This window comes from Apium graveolens, chromosome 5 (genome assembly GCF_009905375.1).
Source record: "Apium graveolens cultivar Ventura chromosome 5, ASM990537v1, whole genome shotgun sequence".
NCBI classification, from domain to species: domain Eukaryota; kingdom Viridiplantae; phylum Streptophyta; class Magnoliopsida; order Apiales; family Apiaceae; genus Apium; species Apium graveolens.
In genome coordinates, this window is record NC_133651.1 from 299,200,982 (window position 1) to 299,217,796 (window position 16,815).

A 16,815-nucleotide genomic window follows, 5' to 3' on the forward strand; every position below is an offset into this window, starting at 1 on the left:
CACGCTCAAATGTTGATTTGATATGATGGTCTACTCATTGATCAAGGAAACCTGCATTAAATATTGATGAGGATGACACATTACATGCCTCTAGTTTAATCTATAATATGTGGTTAAAGATTATATTATATTGTACATTATTCACGAAAGGTTAAATCGATCATCGATTGAATTATTATTACTTGGGTAGTAATGATGTATTACTAGATGCCGCTCATTATTTACCATTTTAAATAAGATTTAAAATTCGTTGCCAACGTAATAATAACCTATAGGGTCGCACACAAAGAATGCTTGGAGGATTATTTAATTTAAATTGGATTTAAATTATTAGTAATTCGAATTATTTATAATATTAATTAGGTATGACTTAATTAATTAGATAAATAATGACATTCGAAATTACTAATATTAATTATGAAATTCAGTTGTTAAGTAATTAGGTATTATTTAATTATTACACAAATAGAAATTTTGAATTAATAATAACTCCTAATTAGTTAAAAGTTATAATTCCATTTTCTACTCTCTATATAATATCTCGTGGCTGATTTTTAAAAGAAAGACTTTTACTTAAACCCTAGCCACCAAGATGGAAGATGGAGAGAGCAAGAAGAAACGAGTTTGTGCTAGTACACATCCAATCCCTGAGTTTATGCATTCGTGTGGATGCGTGGTGATTGAAAAATCTTTGGATCTCCATTATTCAACCAATTTGTAAAGTTTCTTAAGGTAAATGTTAGTCGTTAAACACGCGCTAATAATACACGGAAGTATACGAGTTCACAAGTAGTATAAAATCTTTTCTAGTTCGTTCCCACATAGACTGTATTGGTTAACTATTTAATTTATGCACCTAAGCAACAATGTATGGTTATTATCCAATGCTAAGACGATAACAAATTGAGATTGTTTATAACTAAGAATTACGCTAACAATTGTAACTACGAGAATAAAATTTACTGAATTGATATATATGATAAATATGGATTCTAACTTCATTAAATACTTCATTCAATAGCCTTATTATAATTAACCTTAGCATGCAATAGTGATGACACTAATCAGATAACACGAAATTGATAAACGCCAACTTGCGTTGCACGAGTACCATTCTACCAAACACCCACAAAAGAGATAAAAGCTGAATAGGCACCAATTATATTGAGACGCTATATGTCTATAGAATTTGACAACATAACAGTTTAAGCACAAGTTATCTATCTTTATTACATAGGGCAAGTAAGATGGTTAAAATTACCTACAAATCATGCATGACACATACATGAACCTATGCTAACATGGAAAGTTCTAAATCCTTAAATTCACTTTCGTTTCATTAAGAATTAACACACTATCTTATAAGTTCGTGACGCTCATAAGACGAATACACACAACCAATACTAGGATATCATACAATCACCACATACTAAGGCATCAAACAATTTAACTGAAGAAATCCATATATAAATCCGTTAGAATCCCACGATAATGATTAGCCCATAATCGGACTCATCATCAACGTGGGTTCCGATGAAAACATGATATAACAAACGTAGTGTTTATACGAATAAATAAAACCAAGTACAAAAAAGAGTATAGGTTCAGCAAAACAAGAAACAAGTATCCAAATTACAACTCAAAACAAAGATTCACAAGAATAAACTAGATCGTCTTCGCCTTTGTTGAATTGTGCTAAAGGTCTCATGTCGTCTTCTCCTTGTGCTCTGGTCCGTCTCTGACTTGATATATATTAAAAACGACCTAATATGAATATATATAGCAACCCTCAACAATCTGGAAGCCTTCCCTTTTAGAATTGTTGTAGAAATAGGATACTGAAATTTGGCCTCGGCGCGGCTGCGCGCTATCACTGCGCGGGCGCGCTGCATTTCTGGAACCCCGACGTTAGCGCGCCGTCCTTCTGGGAAAAACTCAGATTTCTTCTTAAATCTTGGTGCTTCGAGCCGGCTTTCCACGAGCTTTTATTCCAACACCATCTGGACACCAAATAACACCAAAACAATGCTAATTCACATGATTACCTGAATAGTTCCTGAAATGCAAAAACACTAGAAAATACATTAAAACACATAACAACTTGAGTACAAATGCATCAATTTAAAGCTTATTAGAGCATAATAAAGTGTCATAAATGCCACTCAACATACTCCCAAACTTGAATCGATGCTTGTCCTCAAGCATAAACAGACTCAAAGAACAAGAAACAAAAATGCATGAAAGCAACTATATGAATGCAATGATCCCCAATAGAATGACTCAACCAACCAACAAGCAACATATTAAAAAATGCAGTTATTCACATGAAGATCAATCAAATCATACAAATCAACTTACAAACTAGAGACGTGCGTGTGTGAAGATGCTTACAGATATACTATCACAACTAGATCAATAATCATGACTCACTACTCATCAAGGTAATCGCAAGATTATAAATAAAATAAAAAGCTAGAATCAAAATAACTTATAACACTTCAATTCTTATATTGTAGTTTTATACGGATTCATGCTATTATTCACAACAAAACAACACAAGTATGCTTATTTGATCGTGCAATGAGTGAGGTCCACAAAGACTTATACAATAACACCCATGTAGCGAGCGTTAGGTTAGCGGATCCCATATCATAAAAGCCTTAGGTCACTAGGCACAAAGTCCCCTAAGAACTTAATAACTCGAGTACTAAAAAGCCCACTCGTGATCAATTATACATAACACTTATTCCTTTTTTTGTCTTCTTTTCATTTTTTTCTCTATTTTCACAATTTTTGAATGAGTGTGTGATGTACCAAATGTAAACATTTTAATTCCAAGTGCACAATTTTCGTTTTAATAATTTGAGATTCGAATCCACAAAGACTATAAATTTCAAGCAATTCCTTAATTTCTAAATTAATTCGAACAAGAAAATTTACTTACAAAACGTGATTTATCTACAAATTATTATTAACTACAAATCTTAAGAGAAAATTAATCTAAAATTATTCTAAATACTAATTACTTAATCTAGTTATTTACTACTAATAATCCCTAGAAAATTATTAAGAAAAACTAATTAATTAATTATTTACAAAATTTATTTTACAAAACCGGGCATAAAGTGTTCGTACAACTAGCTAACCAAAGACCAAATCAATAGCTCATTCAACCAACATTTTAACTAAATAAAATCAAACCAACAACCCATTAATCTCAAACACTGCGCTGTAACATTTGTAAAAACTAAAAATAATTATTCGACAAAACAACTTCAAACATACGACTTGGTAAAACAACACAGCTTTTAATTTGTTTAATTACAAATGTAACAGTCACAATACAATACAACCCGAAGCTGATATTTGCATGATTCAACAATAATCGGAAACAACCATCTCGGCTAACAACTAGGCTAACATATCAATATCAAAAGAGAAAAAAAGAAACACCGAAGAAACTCGGCTAAAACAGCACATAGAAAGAAACTCAAAACCAATTTAATAGGACACATTCACAGGAACTCGGTTGTAAAGCACATCGCAGCAGTGACAGAACAAAATACAACTCGCGAAATAACTCGAGCCGTGACAGCTCGGCAACGACTCGGGCAACTTGTTGGTGAACTCGTTGCGTGACTCGAACTATTATGAATTAAAAAGAAGAAAACAAAACCCATGACTCGGCCTCAACTCGGACTACAAAACTTCGATTGAGACTCAACAACTAACACAACTCAGCAAAAGTACTCAAGCAAAAATAAATTCACACTAAAACTGCTACTCGAGCTCGGAGAAAACGTATTGGGGCAATTCAGCGCGACTCAGTCAAACGAAACAGACCCAAACTCGGTTAAAACAAGAAGGCGAAATTCAAGTAAACAGATGGCAGTAATCTGAACATCGAAAACAGGAGATCTCGAACCCAGACTAACTTTTTGTGAGTCAAAAACTGAGAAGAAGGTGAGACTCAGTTAGTGACTCGGCGCAATGACTCCTGAAATGAAGCAGGGGAATTCGAACAACGGACTAAACTCGGGGCTATTGCATATTAAGAGAAAAAAATGAAACAGAGATGTGGTTTCATAGATTTGTGAAGAAGAGGAGATATGGGGGTTTGGTTTGTTTTTGAATTATCACTACACTTGAAGGGTGAAAGAGAACAGGGCTTGGGTTCAACTTTGCAATAGGGAAATAAATGAATAACAATCAAAATAAAATAATTTGGAAATTGGTTATTGAGGTTAAAATTAAATTAAATGCTGAAAATTAACTAATTAAAGATTAAGCTACGGTAAATTAAAATTTATTCAATCAACCAAATTCCCAACATAAATTAATTTAATGTAGGAATTTTAGTTGAGAGTGTAAAATTAGATCTCAAAATTATGCTACCTAAATAAAAGTAAATCTAAGAACAAAAACTTAAAATAGCTCCTTTCACATCCCCAAATTTATTATTTGTTGGATTTAGAAAGATATCATAGCTCAATAAACTATAAGGACAACCATATTAAAAAGACTTGCATTAATATAAAAAAGAGTATTTACAAAGATGAAGAATGCTTGTAAAGTGAAAAGTAGATCTACAACTTTTAAGGAAAGGAGGCTACAACTAAAAATGGAAAATACTAGGTTAGTTATGTGCTACTTGGTGTCGTTTACAAGACAAGGGGTGGGTATTTATAGGATAAGAATTAGGGTTTTAGGGGTGTTGGTTGAATCCAAGCCATACATTCTTCATGTGTGTTCTTGACCCTTGAATGTAGCCAACTCCCATTTTCTTTTCCTTTCTTTTCTTTTCTTCTTTTTCTGCTTTTTGTACAAAATACCTATAAATGCAACAACTTAAATTATTAAATTCGAGAGCAAACAATAAATAGGTATAAATTAATGCAAAATTATGAGATTATCAAATGCCCCCATACCTATCTTTTGCTCGTCCTCGAGTAAAATTAAAAATAAAAATGCTAACAAAGAAAAATCCTATGCTCCTTTTCGTAGGCTTGACGGAAAATTTTAGGTTTACCAACTCGTTAAACCCATGGACGATCTCCATAGGAGGAGTGTTGTCTCCTAAGGGTTTACAGAAGATATACCCATAAATTCTTTGAGACAATTTAACAAGCATCTACTTCAATTTTACTCTAATATTCATTGGTGTCAACAAAAAGATTTTATAAGGAAAATATGTGCCTTAAACAGTATTCTAATAATAGCCAAGATGTAGGTGACTCAAATCTGCTTATGTCGACTTAGAATTTTTACAAAAGATCCCAAGTTGTTAGTGAATTTAAGGCCTTTGATGGATTTAACTGTCTAAGAACATTTTCTCCTTTTCAACTAATACTGAACTGACCCATTCTCTATCAAAACAAGTATCTAGCCAAACTTCACAAAATTATTCTTTTCTTTTTTTTTTCTTTTTTTTTTCAATTGACTTTATGATGTCTGTTTTTTTAGGGTTTCTATGTTACCCATGTAGCGAACTTTAGGTCAGTGACTCCCAAACCAGATGGTTTTAGGGCACTAGGTTTTGAAATCCCCCGACGAACTTAATAACTCGAGTAACAAAGGCCACAAAACAAGACTAGACAATTCTACTTGTGCCCATTATCTAAAGATTTTTTTGTTTATAGAACAATGGGTATTGAAGTAGTTTATTCATCAAATTTTATTATTATTTTTTTTCCTTTTTTTTTGCATTTTTCTATTGTTTTTTTTCTTTTCGCAAAAATTCGATTCAACATTGTTTCAACATGTGTGTTCTCTCTCAAGTATCGAATAACATTCCTAGACAATCTCTCCAACAAAGGTCTTGTGCAAAAAGTACTGTCCTGGAATCTAGAGTGAAAACCGTTCAATCACAAGTTTCAAAAAGATACCTTACTTAACTACGTTTAAAAAATCTAAAAGGCACTATATATATAAGGTTTTGAAAAACATGTTAACACCAACTATTATTAAAGTTCAAGGGAGAGTAAAACAACTTAGCTAAAAATGTCTCTATTTTTTTGAATTTTTTGATTTTTTCAATTTTTTTTTGGATAATTTTTTTTGTTTTTTTAAGAATTACACTAAAACCCTCCCCCATACCTAAATCATGCATTGTCCTCAATGTATGCAAAAGAGAGAAATAAGCAAGGCGAATGATGAGAATATACCTGATAAGGGATGAAGAGAGTTAAAACTACATACTGAAAGTGACTTACTTGATCATGGTGTTAGGCACAAAACATGCGCTAATAATTCACGCAAGTATACGCGTTCGCAAGTAATATAGAATAAATTCTAGTTCATTCCCACAGAGACTCAAACTAGTTATGTTTAATTAACACTTACTCACCAATATATGATTACTTCTCAATATCAAGACAATAACACTTAGATTTGATTAACTAATTATTAACTACAATTAACTACGAGAATTAAACACTTAATTGACACTTGAATTAACAATATTAAACATACATGAGATCATAACTTCATTACTACTTCCTTCAATAGTTATCGTTATTACCCTTAGCATGTAACAGTGATGATATTAATCGAACAACACGAAACTGATAAAAGCCAACTTTCGTTATACTAATACCATTCTACCAAACATCCACAATTAAGATAGAAGTTGAATAGACATCAATTATATTGAGACCCTATATGTCTACAGAATTTGACAACATAACGATTTAAGTACAAGTTATTCTTTATGATTACACAGGGCAAGTAAAACAGTTAGAGTTACCCACTAATCATTCATACACATACATGAACCTAGGCTAGCATGGCAAGTTCTAAACCTCGAGATCCACCATTGCTTCACTAGAGATTAACAGACTATCTTATATGTTCGCGACGCACATAAGACAAATAAGTGCAACCTATGCTAGATATCATACAATCATCACACACTAAGGTATTAAACAACTAACTAAAGAAATCTATAGTAAATCTGTTATGACCCCATGATCACGATTAGCCCATGATAAAACTCATCGTCACCATGGGTTCATATGAAAACATGATAATAACACACAATATAAACTAATAAAAATACTTATTAAAACCAGAGTACGTCACAAGAGTAATAAGGTTCAAAGTAAAGAAAACTAGCATCCACTGATACAATGAATAAAAGAATCACAAGAAAACGTATGCTTCCTCTTCTTCGTTGTGATGTGCTAAAACGGTCTTCTTCCTTCTCTCCTTGCTCCTTGCTTGATACCACCTTTCTGTGAAACGTCTCTGAGAACTACTTATATAGAAGCCTACAAGAACCAACCATCTCAGAAGTCCATCAGAATAAGGATTATAAAATTAAGTATTAAAATTCTCGTCTCTGAGTGGCCGCCCCAGATTCCTGAGCGGGCGCCCAAGCTCCCAAGCAGCCGCCCAGCATCCTGAGCGGGCGCCCAAGCACCTTCTGGAAAATTCTGAATTCTGCTCCTGGTTTTGCTGCGTTCTGCCCCCAACTTTCCACAACTAATGCCAAGCACTTTCCTAGGCTTATTTCTGATGAATTCTTCCTACATACGCAAGTTATACCCTAAAATGCAAAAACACTAGAAAAACGCATCAAATACACAAAATACCTGATTTCAAGACATCAATTCAAGCCATTATAAGACGTTCTAAGTGGTATAAAATGCCACTTATCACACCCCCAAACTTAAATCGATGTTTGTCCTCAAGCGTCACAGACTCAAAAACAAAACAAAAACATGCATGAATGCAATCTACATGATACAAACACAAAATATTCCTTAACTACCACCCCCATACTTTAAATCTTCACTGTCCCCAGTGAAGGTAATAGAAAGGAACACAGGGTATACCTACTCGGAGAAATCATCATCACCACCCTCAGAGGGTGGAGTGTCAGGAGGCGGATAAACAGAGTCCTCACCAAAAACGGGCCACTGGATGTCAGCTCCAAGGCCTCTGAAAGCAGTCCCAAGTGCAAGGGTGAGCTCCTGAGCGAACCTACTTTACGACTCATACATCGGATTCCTTTCATAGAAATAGGTGGTGGAAGATTTTCAATGACTCCTACCTTGGATTTATCCACCTCAAGACCCTTCTAGAGACTTTATGCCCAAGAATAATGCCTTCACGCACCATAAAGTGACATTTTTCCCAATTGAGCACCAAATTAGTTTCCACCCACCTTTTGAGCACCGAACGAAGATTATTCAAACATTCATCATACGAATGTCCAAAGATGGAGAAGTAGTCTATGAACAATTCGACATTGTTTCCAATCATATCAGAGAATATAGCCATCATACATCTCTAAAAAGTGGCAGGTGCACCATATAAGCCAAATGAAACTCTGCGAAAAGCAAACGTGCCAAATGGACAAGTGAAGGTAGTCTTTTCTTGATCTTCTGGTGCAATGCAAATCTGATTATACCCCGAATAGCCATCCAGAAGATAATAATACTCATGACCAGCCAACCTGTCAAGCATCTGATCAATAAATGGAAGAGCGAAGTGATCCTTTCTCGTGGCTTTGTTCAACTTTCTGTAATCCATGCATACCCTCCATCCTGTGACTGTTCGAGGGGGGATGAGCTCGTTCTTCTCATTTGCTACCACAGTTATACCTCCTTTCTTAGGTACACATTGCACGGGGCTCACCCAAGAGCTGTCAGAAATAGGATATATGATTCATGTATCTAGCCACTTCAGAATTTCTTTCTCCACCACTTCTTTCATGATAGGATTAAGTCTCTGCTGTTGCTCAACAGTCGGCTTACTACCTTCCTCTAGCAGAATTTTATGCATACAGTACGAAGGGCTGATCCCTTTTATATCTACTATAGTCCATCCGATGGCCGATTTGAATTCTCTCAAAATCCTCAAGAGCTTGTCCTCCTCACTACCTGAAAGGTCAGATGCAATAATAACAGGTAAAGTAGATGCATCACCTAAAAAAGCATACCTCAAGTGTTCAGGCAACGGTTTAAGCTCCAAAGTAGGTGCTTCCTCAATAGATGGTTTGAGCTTTCCTTCAGCAATCTTGAGATCAGTAGTACCAAGAGATTCAAATGGCATGTCTAGCTTTCGCCTCCAAGGAGAAGCATTTAGATATTGTAGTTGCTCATTGCCATCCTCATCGTTACTGTCAAATTCCCCCACTAAGGCTTTCTTTAAGGCATCAGACATTAGCATATGATCAAGTTTTGAAGTTACCGCATAATCAATCAAATCCACCTTTAAGCACTCCTCGTCTTCTGTAGGGAATTTCATTGCCTTGAATATATTGAATGTCACATCCTGATCCTGCTCCCTCATAGTAAGTTCACCTTTCTACACATCTATCAAGGTACGGCCTGTAGCCAAGAAAGGTCTTCCCAAGATTATGGGAATCTTCTTATCTTCCTCGAAATCCAAAATGACAAAGTCTGCAGGGAAGAAGAGCTTATCCACCTTTACTAACACGTCTTCCACGATGCCTCGTGGGTATGTAATAGAATGATCAGCCAATTGTAGAGACATGTGGGTGGGCTTTGGATCGGGAAAATTCAACTTTTTGAAGATAGACAATGGCATCAGATTGATGCTTGCTCCCAAATCACATAGGCACTTGTCGAAAGACAACTTGCCAATGGTGCAAGGAATGGTGAAGCTACCTCGATCTTTAAGCTTTGGAGATAATTTTTGTTGCAGCATAGCACTGCACTCTTCCATTAGAGCAACAGTCTCAAGGTCATCCAGTTTCACCTTCCTTGAAAGAATACTCTTCATGAATTGTGCATAACTAGGCATTTGCTCCAGATCCTCAGCAAAAGGTATGTTGATGTGAAGTTTCTTGAACACCTCCAGAAACTTACCGAACTGCTTATCCAATTTTTGTTGTTGCAATCTCTTAGGGAAAGGTGGTGGAGGATAGAGCTGTTTCTTCCCTGTATTACCCTTAGGAAGAGTGTGTTCAATAATAGTCTTCCTTGGTTCCGCCGCTTTCTCCTTTTGCTTCTCTTCTTCATCAATAACTTCAGCTTCTCCATCTTTCACTTTTTCAGCATCAGCAACTTTTCCAGACCTTAAGGTAACAGCCTTTACTTGATCCTTAGCTTCCTTCCTTCCTGGAACTTCAGTATTACTGGGAAGTGTGCCAGGTTGACGATTGAGCACAACATTGGCTAATTGACCGATTTGATTTTCCAAGGTCTTGATAGAAACAGCCTGACTTTTGCACAACAGTTTGAGCTCCTCAAAATCAGCAGTAGAAGGTGGAGCAGCACCTCCTTGTTGAGGATATGATTGCATTTGAGCATAATGCTGTGGTTTCTGGAATCTAGGTGGATTAAACTGCTTACAGATAGGCTGCTGATATGGCTGCTGAACAACATTATGATTATTACTCCAGCTAAAATTGGGATGATTTTCTGTTGTTAGGATGATAAGTAGCTGGCACAGGCTGCTGCGGTCGTTGATAATTGTTCACATACTGAACAGATTCATTAACAAGAGAACACTGATCCGTAGCATGAGAACCTGCACAAAGCTCACAGACCATAGCTATCTGATTGAATCCATAGTTGGCTAAAGAATCGACCTTCAAAGACAGCGCTTGGAGCTGCGCTGCAATAGTTGTAGCTGCATCGACTTTCAGAATACCTGCTACCTTTCCAGACATCATCCTTTGAGTTGGGTTTTGATGCTCATTTGCAGCCATAGTTTAAATAAGATTATAAGCCTCAGTATAGCTTTTGGCCCACAAGGCGCCTCCAGCTGCTGCATCGAGCATGGGCCGAGATTGGGCCTCCAAACCATTATAGAAACCATTGATCACCATCCAGTCAGGCATACCAAGATGTGGACACTTTCTCAATATCTCCTTGTAGCGCTCCCAATCTTCGCACATAGAATCTTTTGGTTGCTGCGTAAACTGAGTAAGAGCACTCCTCATAGCTGCAGTCTTCGCCATTGGATAGAATTTCACCAGAAACTTTTGCGCAAGATCTTGCCAAGTAGTGATGGACCCAGCTGGCTCAGAATGTAACCAGTCCTTAGCTTTATCCCTCAAAGAGAATGGGAAAAGACTTAGCTTGATAGCCTCATCAGTCACACCATTATATTTGAAAGTACTACAGATCTCGACAAAATTCCTGATATGCATGTTGGGGTCTTCAGTCGCAGCACCTCCGAAAGAAACAGAATTCTGCACGATCTGAATAGTGCCCGGCTTGATTTCAAAAGTGTTAGCCTGAATAGCCGGATGAAGGATGCTTGACTAAATGTCATCAATTTTAGGCTAAGAAAAGTCCATAAGAGCTGGATCTGCTGCTGGAACTATACGATAACCCATGATTACTGGTTCTTTCTGCTCACTCTCTTTATCCGAATCTTCAAAATCTATCTTCTCCGGAATATCAAGAACTGAGTCTGTCTCCTCAGCCGTATCTAAAGTTCTCTTGCGAGTGCGAGAACGTGTTTACATACACGCACGCTAGAATACCTGAAACACAACCGGAAACAATAAGTAACACGTCTTAATCAATGAGTCCTAATGACCACTGATGGCAAGTACATAAACTAAACAAATACGCCGACTCCCCGGCAGCGGTACCAAAAACTTGTTAGGTATAAAACACGCGCTAATAATTCACACAAGTATATGCGTTCACAAGTAATATAGAATAAATTCTAGTTCGTTCCCACAAAGACTCAGACTAGTTATGTTCAATTAACACTTACTCACCAATGTATGATTACTTCTCAATGTCAAGACAATAACACTTAGATTTGATTAACTAATTATTAACTACAATTAACTACAAGAATTAAACACTTAATTGACACTTGAATTAACAATATTAAACACACATGAGATCATAACTTCATTACTACTTCCTTCAGTAGTTATCGTTATTACCCTTAGCATGTAACGGTGATGATATTAATCGAACAACACGAAACTGATAAAAGCCAACTTTCATTGTACTAATACCATTCTACCAAACATCCACAATTAAGATAGAAGTTGAATAGGCATCAATTATGTTAAGACCCTATATGTCTACAGAATTTGACAACATAACGATTTAAGCACAAGTTATTCTTTATCATTACACAGGGCAAGTAAAACGGTTAGAGTTACCCACTAATCATGCATACACATACATGAACCTATGCTAGCATGGCAAGTTCTAAACCTCGTGATCCACCGTCGCTTCACAGGAGATTAACAGACTATCTTATATGTTCGCGACGCACATAAGTCAAATAAGCACAACCTATACTAGATATCATACAATCATCACACACTAAGGTATTAAATAACTAACTAAAAATATCCATAGTAAATCCGTTATGACCCCATGATCACGATTAGCCCATGATAAAACTCATCGTCACCATGGGTTCATATGAAAACATGATAATAACACACAATATAAACTAATAAAAATACTTATTAAAACCAGAGTACGTCACAAGAGTAATAAGGTTCAAAGTAAAGAAAACTAGCATCCACTGATACAACGAATAAAAGAATCACAAGAAAATGTATGCTTCCTCTTCTTCGTTGTGATGTGCTAAAACGGTCTTCTTCCTTCTCTCCTTGCTCCTTGCTTGATACCACCCTTCTGTGAAACGTCTCTGAGAATTACTTATATAGAAGCCCACAAGAACCAGCCGTCTCAGAAGTCCGTCAGAATAAGGATTATAAAATTCAGTATTAAAATTCTCGTCCCTGAGCGGCCGCCCCAGATTCCTGAGCGGGCACCCAAGCTCCCAAGCGGCCGCCCAACATCCTGAGCGGGCACCCAAGCACCTTCTGGAAAATTCTGAATTCTGCTCCTGATTTTGCTGCGTTCTGCCCCCAACTTTCCACAACCAATGCCATGCACTTACCTAGGCTTATTTCTGATGAATTCTTCCTACATACCCAAGTTATACCCTGAAAGGAAAAAACACTAGAAAAATACATCAAATACACAAAATACCTGATTTCAAGACATCAATTCAAGCCATTATAAGACGTTTAAGTGGTATAAAATGCCACTTATCACCTGGGTCAATGAGGTGGATGACCTCTTCCTCGGAATCGACTGGTAACTCTAAAAATGGTTTGAGACGTTGTCCATTAACTTTGAATATTTCACCATTTTTAAGATTTTCAATTTCAATAGCACCATGAGGAAAAACTACTTTAACAATGTAAGGTCCCTCCCATCTAGATCTCAATTTTTCGGGAAATAAATGAAGCCTAGAATTGTACAAAAGAACTTTTTGACCGGGAGAAAAGGATTTTCTCAAAATTGATTTATCATGAAAAACTTTGGTTCTTTCTTTATAGATTTTAGCATTTTCATAAGCATCATTTCTCATTTCTTCTATCTCAGACAATTGCAACTTCCTATGACTACCGACAGTGGGTAAATCAAAATTCAACTCCCTAATGGCCCATAAGGCTCGATGTTCAAGTTCAACCGGAAAATGACAAGCTTTACCAAACACAATCCGATAAGGAGACATACCCAAGATAGTCTTAAACGCGGTCCTATAGGCCCATAAAACATCTATCAACTTAATTGACCAATCTTTTATATTGGAGTTGACAGTATTTTCTAAAATCTGTTTGATTTGCCTATTTGAGACTTCAAGTTGACCACTAGTTTTAGGATGATAAGGGGTGACCAATTTATGAGTGATCGAGTACTTTTTTAAGAGAGACTCAAAATGATGGTTCTTGAAATGTTTGCCTTGATCACTAATGATAGCTCTAGGTGTACCAAATCGAGAAAAGATATTATCTTTTAAGAATTTAAGAACGACCTTGTTATCATTAGACTTAGTTGGAATGGTCTCGACCAATTCAGACACGTAATCGACCGCTAAGAGAATGTAGAGGTTGCAAAATGAGCAAGGAAATGGGCCCATAAAATCTATCCCCCAAACATCAAAAAATTCGATAATTAGGATCAGATTCATTGGCATCATATTATGTCTTGTGATATTTCCTAAGTGTTGACACCTACTACAAGCGGCACAGAATTCCGCGAAATCCTTAAATAAACTAGGCCAATAGAAACCACTTTGAAGTATCTTGGCAGCCGTCTTTTTGGCACTAAAATGACCTCCACAAGCTTGATCATGACAGAAGGAAAGGATACTTCTAAACTCGTGATTTGGGACATACCTTCTAATGATTTGGTTCGGGCAATACTTGAAGAGATAAAGGTCATCCCAAAAGAAGTATTTGACTTGTGAAAAGAATTTGGATTTATCTTGCTTGGACCAATGAGTCGGAATGTTTCCGGTGACAAGGTAATCAACAATGTCGGCAAACCAAGGGAGGGTAGAGATAGAAAGAAGGTGTTCATCCGGAAAAGATTCATTCAAAGGTAAGTCAACGGTTGACTCTACTACATATCGAGAAAGATGATCGGCAACGACATTTTCAGACCCCTTCTTATCCCTAATTTCTAGGTCAAATTCTTGGAGCAACAAGATCCATCTAATCAAACGAGATTTTGAGTCCTTTTTCGAGAAAAGATATCGCAGGGCGGCATGATCAGTGTAAATAATGATTTTTGAACCAATAAGATAAGACCTAAACTTCTCGAGGGAAAATACTACGGCTAGAAGCTCTTTTTCGGTGGTTGAGTAATTAAGTTGGGCATCATTTAAGGTCTTCCTAGCGTAGTATATGACATGAGGTATCTTATTGATTCGTTGCCCTAAAACTGCCCCAACTGCATAGTCAGAGGCATCACACATCAACTCAAAAGGCTCATTCCAATCAGGGGATTTAATTATCGGGGATGAAGTCAATTTTTTCTTAAGGTGTTCAAAAGATTGTAAACAATCACTATTGAACTCGAATTTGACATCTTTGGAAAGAAGATTGGTCAAGGGTCTTGCCTTTTTACTAAAATCCTTAACGAAATGCTTATAAAAACCAGCATGTCCTAAAAAAGAGCGAATTGCTTTGACCGATTTTGGTGGAGGGAGATTATCAATGAGATCAATTTTAGCTTTATCAACTTCAATTCCCTTTTCCGAGATTTTATGACCAAGGACGATTCCTTCTTTACTCATGAAATGACATTTTTCCCAATTAAGAACGAGGTTCATTTATTACACCTTTTCAAAACTAGGTCAAGGTGGTTTAGACACTGATGAAAAGAAGAACCAAAGATGGAAAAATCATCTAGGAAAATTTCTAGGAATTCACCTACCATATCGGAAAAAACGCTCATCATGCATCGCTGAAATGTAGTAGGGGTCGTGGTCAAACCAAAAGCTAGACAACGATAAGCGAACGTTCCGAAATGACATGTGAATGTGGTATTTTCTTGATCTCCAGAAGTAATGGGGATTTAAAAATAGCCGGAAAAACCATCTAGGAAACAATAATAGGAATGACCCGCTAACCTTTCTAACATTTGATCGATGAATGGTAAAGGAAAGTGATATTTTCTAATAGCATAATTGAGTTTCCTATAATCTATACACACTCTCCAACCAGATTGAACACGAGTGGGAACTTGCTCATCATTCTCGTTGGTCACTACCGTAATACCCGATTTCTCAGGTACTACTTGAATCAGACTCACCCACGAGCTATCAGATATTGGAAAGATTATCCCATTATATAGGCACTTAAGAATTTCCTTCCTAACAACTTCCATCAAAGTTGGGTTCAACCTCCTTTGTGGCTCCCTAACTGGTTTAGCATCATCAACTAAGTGAATCCTATTTTGGACAATTGCCGGACTAATTCCTTTAATATCAGAAATACTCCAACCTATGGCTTCCTTATTCTCCTTAAGCATACTTAATAGTTCCTCTTCTAGAGATGGGGTCAAATTAGAAGCAATTATGACGGGATAAGATTTATTAGGACCACGAAACTTGTACTTAAGAATATTAGGAAGAGGTTTGAGTTCTAATTCTGGTGGACTTGGCTCAACTGGTTCACTAGCTTGATAAAGGGATAAAAGGAGTGGTTGAAGCTCTTGGTTAGTTGTAGGAATGGTGGACTCTAACATCTCATTGACCTCATTAGTGTAATAAGAATCAACCCAATTTTGACCAAAATGATTTAAGCAAAAGTCAAGAGCATCATCGACACTCATGGTTTCATGATCAAGCATTTTATCAATTAAATTAATTTCCATGTGTTGGTCAAAATAGTCATTGGGTTGGTTTCCGATAAGAAAAATATTGAGATCAATGGTCATAATTCCAAATGTTAGTTTCATTAAACCGTTCCTGCAATTAATCAAGGCATTGGATGTGGCTAGAAAAGGTCTTCCTAGAATGATTGGTATTTGATTTTTAGGATTTTTGACTGGTTGAGTTTCTAGGACCACAAAATCAACGGGAAAAACAAAATCACCAACCTTAATCAACACTTCTTCAATTATTCCCTTAGGAATTTTGATAGAACGATCAGTTAATTGAAGTGTGACATTGGTCTTTTGAAGTTCACCTAGACCTAATTCTTGGTAGACAGAATACAGAAGAAGATTCACACTAGCACCTAAGTCAAGTAAAGCTTTGTCAACAAAAGTGTTGCCTATGACACAAGAAATAATAGGACAACCAGGGTTCTTATATTTCACAGGAATTTCATTCGAGAGAATCAAACTAACTTGAGAACATGAGTGGTTCGTTTATGAGTACACAACTCTTTTAGAAACTTAGCACACGAAGGAATTTGTTGAATGACATCTAAAAGAGGAATGTTGACCTTAACTTGCTTGAAAACTTCTAAGATCTTGTCTACTTGAGCCGATTGTTTGTTCGAAATAATTCATTGAGGATACGGAGCTTTCGGCGTGAAGACTCTTTCGTTAG